Source organism: Trichosurus vulpecula, chromosome 2, assembly GCF_011100635.1.
Source record: "Trichosurus vulpecula isolate mTriVul1 chromosome 2, mTriVul1.pri, whole genome shotgun sequence".
NCBI classification, from domain to species: domain Eukaryota; kingdom Metazoa; phylum Chordata; class Mammalia; order Diprotodontia; family Phalangeridae; genus Trichosurus; species Trichosurus vulpecula.
Window position 1 is genome coordinate 423803485 of NC_050574.1, and position 10160 is coordinate 423813644.

The 10160-nt window shown below is 39.1% G+C and overlaps 1 pseudogene; it reads left to right on the top strand.

Moving 5' to 3' along the window:
• The first annotated feature begins 1064 nt into the window (after positions 1-1064).
• LOC118838558 lies at positions 1065-1721 on the top strand (annotated as a pseudogene).
• Positions 1722-10160: the final 8439 nt, after the last annotated feature.

Sequence of the window (10160 nt, forward strand, 5' to 3'; positions counted from 1 at the left end):
CTGAATTCTTCCCACTTATTCTGGCTTTTCATGCCCAAATAGCCTAGCCTTCCACTGTCTGATTACCTCCAGATTGTGTATCAAAATATCTATACCCAAGTCTTTTACCCTAGCTCTCCACTGTCTGTTGTCTCCAGGTAGCCTTCAGCTATTTCCCACCCTTATTCCCATTCCTGGAGTCTGACCTCACCCCAGTCCCCCCAGTAGCTCCAGTCCCATCAAGATCATCCCTAAACCCCTCCTCCCATCATCCCAGACTACTTGGACAACCCTAGATCCCTCCCACAACCTTTCTGTATATAAGATCCATCTTGCTTCCATGAAGGTGCTCAGATTTAATCCAGCTCAGTTTAGATTCAATCTGGCCAACTGGTATTAGCATCACAAATGTTCAGGCTCCTTAAGAGTCTACACAATATGGTGAATCTTTAATAAACTTTGTTTTTCTTTGGCTTTAAGAAGGCTTGGGTTGAATTCATTCAGCAGGACCTGGCATGTTGGTATTGTGGGGTCTCAAGCACCCCTAAAAACCTCAACATTTGGTTCCTTGACCCCTAAAGCACAACAATACCTCCTAATTGATTCTCCTGTTTCCAGCCTTTCCCCTCTCAAATCCATCCAGGACATAGCTGCTGATGTGGTATTCCTAAAGTACAGGTCTGATTACATCACTCTTCTGCTCGAGAAATTTCAGTAACTCCACAAAGTCATTCAACTTTGTTTACCCTTTAACCCAGTGATGATACTATTATAATAGGCCTATACCCATAGAGATCAAAAGAAAAGGAAAAGGACCCATATATACAAAGATATTTATAGCAGCTCTTTTATAGTTACAAACAATTGGAAACTGAAAGGATACCCCATAGTTTGGAGAATGTCTAAACAGATTGTGGTATTTCGAAGTAATGGAATAACATTGTGCGGTAAGAAACGATAAAAGGGAGAGACAGATTCAGTGAAATTTGGGAATGCTTACATGATCTGGTCCAGAACAAAGTGAGCAGAACAAGGCAATTTATACAACAGAAACAACATTGTTGCTCTTTTCCTTTTCCGCGGCTGCAGCCATGAGTATGCTCAGGCTTCAGAAGAGGCTTGCCTCTAGTGTCCTTCGATGTGGAAAGAAGAAGGTATGGCTTGACCCCAATGAGACCAATGAAATTGCCAACGCCAATTCCCGTCAGCAGATCCGGAAGCTGATTAAAGATGGTCTGATCATCCGGAAGCCCGTTATTGTGCACTCTCGTGCTAGATGCCGGAAAAATACTCTGGCTCGACGGAAGGGCAGGCACAGGGGTATTGGTAAGAGAAAGGGTACTGCCAATGCTCGTATGCCTGAGAAGGTGACATGGATGAGGCGAATGCGGATTCTGCGCCGTCTGCTCCGAAGATACCGGGAATCCCAAAAAGATTGACCGCCCCATGTACCACAGCCTGTACTTGAAGGTGAAGGGAAATGTGTTTAAGAATAAGCGGATCCTCATGAAGCACATTCATAAACTGAAGGCAGACAAGGCGCGGAAGAAGCTCTTGGCTGACCAGGCTGAAGCTCGCCGGTCCAAGACTAAGGAAGCACGAAAGCTTCGGGAAGAGCGCCTGCAGGCTAAGAAAGAGGAGATCATCAAGACCTTGTCCAAGGAGGAGGAGACTAAGAAATGATCCTCCCTTATCTCCTCTGTACATAGTACCCTTCTATTTGGCTTATACAATAAAACTTGATAGACTGTCAAAAAAAAAAAAAGAAACAACATTGTTAAAAAACAAATTCAATGACCAACTACAATTCCGAGGACTGAGGATAGAGCCTGATACACACCTCCTGACAAGAAGTGATAGACTCAGGGTGCAGAATGAAATGTATATATACATGTATATATATACATACATATATATATATATGTATATATATATAATATATATATATTCTTTGAAGGGGGGAAAGAAATTGGGCCAAGGTCACACAGCTAGTGTGTCAAGTGTCTGAGGCTGCATTTGAACTCAGGTCCTCCTGACTCCAGGGCTGGTGCTCTACTCACTGCACCACCTAGCTGCCCCAATAGATATATGTTTTTGACATGGCCAATGTGGGAATTTAATTTGCCTTGGCAATGCATATTTGTTACAATGTCCCCTCCCCCCCCCCATAGTGTAGGAGGAAGGAGGGAAAATCAATTTTTGTTCATTAAAAGAAATTTTATTGGCTTCCTGTTGCTTCTAGAATCAAATACAAACTTTTCTATCTGGCATTTTTAAAGCCCTTCATGGTCTAGTGGTATAGCTCCACGCTACTTTTCTAGGGTTATTGATCATTCCACTAAATTTACCTACCTGCTCACTGTAATATAACATTCTGTCTCTGGCCCCCTACCCTGTGTCTGAAATGCTCTTCCACTTCCCTAATACCTCTTAAAATTCCTAGTTTCTGAAAAGATTCAGCTCAAGTGCCACTACCTATATGAGGCCTGCCCTATCCACCCCTCCCCCACTTATTAGTTGCTTAGTCCATCTTCAAAATTACAAAGTATGTGTGTGGGTGTATTTGAATTACTTATCTGTGTACATATTGTTTCCCTCTAATAGAAATAAGTTTCCTGAGGTCAGGGACTTTTCATTTATATCTTTGTGTTATTCTTGGGCCTAGCACAATGCCTAGTCTATTGTAGGTGCTTAGTTCTGGCTGAATGAAAAAAAGTGATAAAAACTATCCAATCCCACATAAAGAGTTGAGCCATCTCTTTATCATTCTGTAAGGAAAAAGTTATCCAATGGTAGCACCTCAAATCAGGCAGTGCTTCACATTAGCCATGTGAGGCACCAGATAACAAAAAAGCCACTTAGGACAAGCACCTAGCATAATACCTTGAAAATAATGGGCACTCAATAAATGTTTGAATGAACAGAAGATAAAAGTAGGAAGAGTCGTTTGTATCCTTTACTTCTTTCTCCAAAATGCCTGGGGGCTTGCTTACTTTGTATCTCTTACCTTGTATCCCGATTGCTAAATATCATTTAGTATTAGCATGTTTGATAGTATGATTAGTATGTATATAGATACAGTAGTTCTAGATGTCCATTGGAGCAATTGGAATCATCAGTATTCTTATGCCTGTATCAAAGTTCATTAAAAAAAAAAAATCAAAGACCTACTTTGACTATACTATTGATTTCTGTCTACTTTGAAGATCGTAGATGAATAAGACCAGTGAGAAAAAAATTTTGTAAAGCACCAATCAGTTAAATAACGGAAAAGTTGGATTACCTTCTGTTATTTTGATACAATTTCTTTTGAATTTCCCACACATAGGAATTTTCCAGTTAAATGTATCAATATCAATATAGATGTCTTTTAATTCCCATTGTAAAATCTTCATAGACTACTTCCCATGGCTGAGATGAAAATTGCTGATTTGGAAGATTAAAGTACACTCATAAGAATTTGAAGAGCAAATTTTAAAAGTCTGAGACATTTCTTCGTGTTAAAAGCTGCTGGCTAGGTAATTCTACAGCATTTATCCAGTCAGTTTTAGATTCATATCCTGACTCAGAAGTCTTATAGCACCATCTAGTGATGGCCTTATATCTTTTCCAAATTCTAAGCCCTACGTAAGATCAAAGGCATTTTCCTCTTAAGAATAAATATGCATTTACTATCATTACCTAGAATTCCAATCACACCAAACTTTCAAGTTCAGTTTTCATCAGTACAGATCAGAAGAACATTTGGGATCAAACTCGTCTTTGCTTCAACATGAAAATGGTCTTCCTCATGCTCAGTCTTCTCTCTCACCTACGAATTGGAAAGCGAACATTGCAAAATGTACTACTTTCACATACAAAGGACAATAATATAAAAAAGATTCTTGAGCTAACATTTCATTTTCCCCTTCATCTGAAAATAATTTCTGGTATAATTCTTTTGCAAAATCTGAATTCCCAGAATGCATCTCCATAGATATCTATGTAGCCACACTTTCAAGCAAAAAAAAAAAAATACTGAAGCATCTGGCTGGGGATGATGCCAAAGCCAGTGCCATGTGTTAAAAGGGGGAAAAAATGAGGTGGGGGGAGGGGTCATTCTAATTAAGAGATCTCTAATGCTTTAATCACTTTAGTAGCATTACCATCAAATGCTTGTCAGAATTTGGCTCAGTAGTACTCTCAGATAATAATTCTACCTATCATCTCAGTGAAAAACATCCTCAATCCATTCAGTCTCTTTTCATATCAAGAACAAATCCTGTTTGAAATTAGAATTTGCTGATATTGCCACCTCCTTTCATAGAAAACGTGTCTTCATTGGGTGGAGTGGAATCCATTCACTGGGGCAATAGAATCATCAGTTATTCTTATGCCTGTATCAAACTTCATTAAAAAAAAATCAAAGACTCCTTTTGACCATACTTTGACTATACTATTGATTTCTGTCTACTTTGAGGATCACCAACGACTAAGACCAGGGAAAAAATATTTTTTAAATGTATCAATCAACTTAATAACAGAAAATGTTGGATTACCTTGTATTATTTTGATACATTTTGTTTTGAATTTCCCATACTATTAATTTCACTTATTCTCAGATTCTTTGTTATAAATTGTCTGCCTTTTCTTCAACAGTAGAATCTCGAGGACAAAAAAAAGAAAGCAAGCAAACAAACAAAACAATAACTGAGAATGCACAAGTTACTCCTCCATTTTTTTCCCCTAGCTTTAGCCATCCCTGGGGCAATGTGTTATCAAACTGTTTGAAACCCATAAGATACAAACAGGAATTTTTAACCGGGGGTCTGTGAACTTTAAAAAAAAAACATCTTGAGATCTGTTTCAATATAGTTGGCTTCCTTTAAAATCACATAAATTTTGTTTTATGCATCAAAAAATTTTTTTTAGAACAAGGGTCCATAAACTTTATCAGACTACCAAAGGGTCTGATGAGGTCTAGGGAACCATATGTTTAGGTTAGGGGTGCTCGAGACCCCACAATACCAACATGCCAGGTCCTGCTGAATGAATTTGATTCAAGCCTTCTTTCAGCCAAAGAGAAAAACAAAGTTTATTAAAGATTCACCATACTGGGTACACTCTTAGGGAACCTGAGCATTTCTGTTGCTAATGGATTGAATCTAAACTGAGCTAGATTGAATCTGAGCACCTTCATAGAGGCTGGATTGAATTTAAACTGAGCTAGATCGAATCTGAGCACCTTCATAGAGGCAAGATGGATCTTATATACAGAAAAGCTGTGGGAGGGATCTAGGGGTGGTTCTGAGGTGATGGGAGGAGGGGTTTAGGGAGAGTCTTGAGGAGGAGTCTAAGAAGGATCTTGATGGGACTGGGGTGAAGTCAGAGAATGGCATTAAGGGTGGGAAGTAGTGGAAGGCTGCCTGGAGATAACAGACAATGTAAGACTAGGATAGTTTAAGGGTAACAGATTTGGGCACAGACATTTTGATAGGATCAAGGGTGGGAAAGAGTGTGGTAACCAGACAATGGAAGGCTAGGCTAGCTATTTGGACATGAAAAGTCAGATCAAGTGGGAAGATTCCGGGTGGGATTTAAGGGGGTTCCCACAGTCTAAGCCCCATCAGGGCCATAACACAAAGTGAAGACTTCTTACTATAATGTTAGTATGTGGATGAACATCTCGCTCTGGATAAATCCTTCTTCCTTAATGTGGTATTTGTGGCCTAAAAAATATAGCATCTATTTGAGTGATCACTTGGTAAGTTAGTATGGCACTGGACTTAAGAACTTTATATCTTTGGGCAAATCACTCAACTTTTCTGAACCTCAGTTTCTTAATATGTAAAATGGAGTTGATAGCTTGCAATGCCTACTTCACAGGGTTTCTGTGAGAGCTAAAAGATGGAGACACACACATATATGTGCACATATATATACATATACATTTATACATATGTATGCATGTGTAAGTGCTTGTAAACTAGAACACGTATATCAACATGCCTACCATTTCAAGACATGCCTTACCTCTCCCATAGATTATTATAAGAACCTCCTAACTGATCTTCCTTGAAACTGGTCTCTCAACATTTCTAGTTCATCCTATATAGTGCTAACATATAAACTTTCCTAAATGCGCTCTGATCATTTCATCTTGCTTAAATGGTGACCTTAAATGAAAGAAATAAGATTGGAAAAGAAAGCTGGGGGCAAATTATGGAGAATTTGGGATGCTATCCTAAGACTTTTAGCCTTCTTTAGGAAAGCAAAATTACTAGCCAGGAAAGTTTACAAAGCTCTTTCCTCAGAATAATCTTTCGAGGTAGGTAGAAAGATCATTGTTCCCATTTTGCAGATAAAGAGAAGAGAATTCATTCTCTTTCTCCTTAAATGTATCTTTCCTCTAAATTTTCCTATTTCCTCCTAAGGCACCGCCATTCTTCCCATCTCCTCAGGCTTTCAACCTTTGCACTATTCTCTACTCTTCACTTTCCCACAGCCAACATTTCCCTTCAGCTGCCCAAACTTGGTGTTTCTACATCCACTGCCTTCTTTTAACTGTCACCTTGGTTCAGGTCCTCATCACTTCTTCCTGGATTATTGCAATGGCCTCATAATTGACCTCTCTGCCTCAAATCTCTTACCACTCCAGTCAATCTTCCATAAGTTATTTTTCCAAAGTCATTTTCCAGTGGCTCCCAATTGCCTCTAGGATAAAATACTAGCTTATTGATTTTGCTTTCAAAACCCCTTACAGCCTGTCCTCAGCCTACTGAAAGGTGTTTCTAGCCTCTTTTGTACATTACTCCCCCTCCAGTACTTTATGATCCAACCAAAATGACTTTCTCTGTTTATCACGCACAGCGCTCCACTGTCTCCCTCCCTTGGCACTGGTAATCACTCATTGCTTGGAATGTACTTTCTCTTCACCTTCAACTCAGAGAATACTTCTATTCCTTCAAGGCTTGGCTCCATCACCACCTTTTCTATGAAGACTTTCTTGACTTCGCCTCCCAAATGCTAGTTTATTTTAGCTTTATCCATCACTGTGAATGTGAAAAGACTATGTTAGTATCCCTCCAGAACTACCTTGCATGTAATGACTATGTTTTATATTTATTTTTCCATATTTATCCTGCATACACTTACATGTATGTTTATAGAGACACATATTATATAAATATATTATATATATTATATATATATATACATGCAATATATGCATGCACACTCACTTTTCTCTCTTATTAGAGTGTAAGCTTCAGAGTAAGGATTGCTTCATTCTGTGTACTTGCATAGACCCTAGTCCATAGTAGGCACTTAATAAAAGCTTGTAGATTGATAAATTGATTGATTAATGAGCTTTCCCTTATTCCCTCACCTGATGGAAGGAATTTTTCTTCTTTTGAAATTTCATAGAACTTTGGACATCTCTCATCATATTTTCATATTCTACCTTATAATATGGTTGTTAGTACACTTTATTTGGGAAGTTAGGTAGCACGGTAGATAGAGATTCCAGCCTGGAGTCAGGAAGACCTGAGTTTAAATCCGGCCTAATATGCTTTACTAGCTATGTGACCCTGGGCGAGTCACTTAACCCTGTTTGCCTCAGTTGTAAAATGAACTGGAGAAAGAAATGGAAAAACACTCCAGTATCTTCACCAAGAAAACCCCAAGTGCAGTAACAAAGAGCTGGACATAACTGAACACTATTTATTTCCCATAATAGATAATAAGCTCTGTGAGGGTAAGGGTGATGTATCATTCTATCTCCCATAATATTAAATTTAAACATGGCAATTTGTGCACAGTAGATGCTCAAAAATTTTTTGACTAAATTATATTTGTATGTTTTAACTGGCGTACATGTGTAGGCGTGTATATATGCATATGTGCATCTATATGTAAACATATATATTTGTCAAATAGCAAGCATCTACTATGTGCATAAAACCACCAGATGAGGAAGGGTCCCTGCACTCAAAGAGCTTATAGACTAATAAAGGAAAATGTGGTGCATTGGAAAGAGTGCTGACTCTGGAGTCAGAATATTTGTATTGAATTTTAGTTCTGCTAATTACCACTACTGTGGTCTTGGGCAAATAATTTAACCTCTCCGAGATTGCAGTTTCCTCATTTGTAAATGTAGGAATTGGACTAGATGACCTCTTTTCTCTTGTTCCATTTTTCATTCCATGTTCCTATGACTTATTTAAGCCAAGGTAAAAAAAAAAAGTTAAACAATGTATTTATTGCTTAAAATTTGAAAGCTAATGTTTACTTTCCAGAGTCATTGTGAACAGATTTTGTTTATGAAAATAAGGAATTTGGTGTTAACTATAGCTCAAGGCTCCAGGTCACAATGGTCAGATTACTGGGTAGAATGTTAGGACAGGCTAGTTTGTTCCACTGAGCACCACCAACTTTGGTTCAGCCTTGCTGCTTACCACATTGGACCCAGATGAGACACTGTAATCACTAAGGGATCATTTTATAGCTACAGCTCAAAAGAAGCTAGTGATCTCTCTGTAGCCAGAGGGGAAGTGACTCATGTTTCCATGGAATACAGCAAGTATCTGTCCAAATTACAGAGCGAGGAAGAACCAGTCTTCATTATACTTTTCACGTCACTCTATATGTAAACAGTGAGCTAAGCAGAGAAGATCCAGAGTTGCCAGTCTGAAAAGATAATGGCAATTTGGCCAAGTTAGAATATAGATTTGCAAAAGACCTGTCTAGTAGGGCTTTAACTAAACATGAAACTTACTGTTTAACACAAGGAATTCTCCTTTCCTCCTTAAGCCTCTGATTTTACTCTTAGCATTAGTTCTAGGAAAAACATTAAGCTTAGAATGAATCAATCATTCCACCCACAAGCATTTAGTAAATTAGTACTATGTGCCAGCCATTGTGCTTGTTAAATTCTGAGGATACAGAGAAAGACAAAAGCAGTTCCTGCCCTGAAGGAGCTTACGTTCTAAAGCAGGAGGCAACATGAAAATTAATAGGTACATACAGGAAGTGTATAGAGTAGGTGGAAGATAATCTTGCAGGGCAAGGCGACAGGTGTCGGGGTCCTGCAGAAGGTAGCTTTTGAGTTTTGCAGGAGCCAGGGATTCTAAGAGATAAGGAGAGAACGTTCCTGTGGAAGGAGTAGCAAATAGATCAAGATGCTGGGTCATAGAGGTCATCAAGGGGATTAAAGCATCAGCGGAAAGTGGAAGGGGCCAAGTTTTGAAAAGTTATCTATAATGCCAAAGGTCTTCATATTTGATTCTGGAGGTGACAGAAGCCGCTAGAGCACCACTGAGTAGAAACGTGTTTCAGAAAACATCACTTTGGCAATTATTCAGAGGCCGGATTGGAGTGGGGAGAGACCTGAAGCAGACCAAGCAGTTAGAAGATTCTTATAAAATCCATACAAGACGTAATGAGGATCTATATTAGGGTGGTGGCTTTGTGAATGTAGAGAAGGGGCTATAAAGAAGAGGTGTTGTGCAGGAAGAAGCAACAACCTTTGGCAATTGATTCGATTTGTGGAGTTGCTGATATTGGGAGGTAGAGGATGATATCAAGGTTGCAAATCTGTATTACTCAGGGGGGTGGAGGTACTCTTAAGGGTCATGGGGAAACTTGGAAGAGGAGAGAGTTGAGGGGAAAAGATAATGAGTTCTGTTTTGAGCATGTTGAGTTTGAGATGCCTACAGGACATCTGATTGGAAATGTCCAATAGGCAGGTGGTAATGTGGAACTGGAGCTCAGCAAAGAAACTAGGACAATACAGAGAGAGAGAGAGAGAGAGAGACAGAAAGAGACACAGAGAGAGAGAGAGAGAAAGAGAGAGACACACACAGACACACAGAGACAGAGACAAAGACAGAGATAGAGAGAGACAGAGAGAGACAGAGAGCGAAAGAGACACACACACAGAGATGGATGAATAGATAGGTAGATAGAAAGATAGATAGATAATCTGGGAATTAGCTGCATAGATATTATTATTGAATCCATGGCAGCTGATAAGATCACCAAGTAAAATAATTTGGAATCTAGAGAGAAAAGTGAAAAGGGCCCAGGACAGAGCCAGTTGGTCCAGAAAAAGAGACTGGAAAGGAGCAGTCAGAAAAGCAAGAGGAACTAAAGGAAAATGATCACAGTGGTCAGTCTGAAAAGATAACTCACATTTCAGCTAT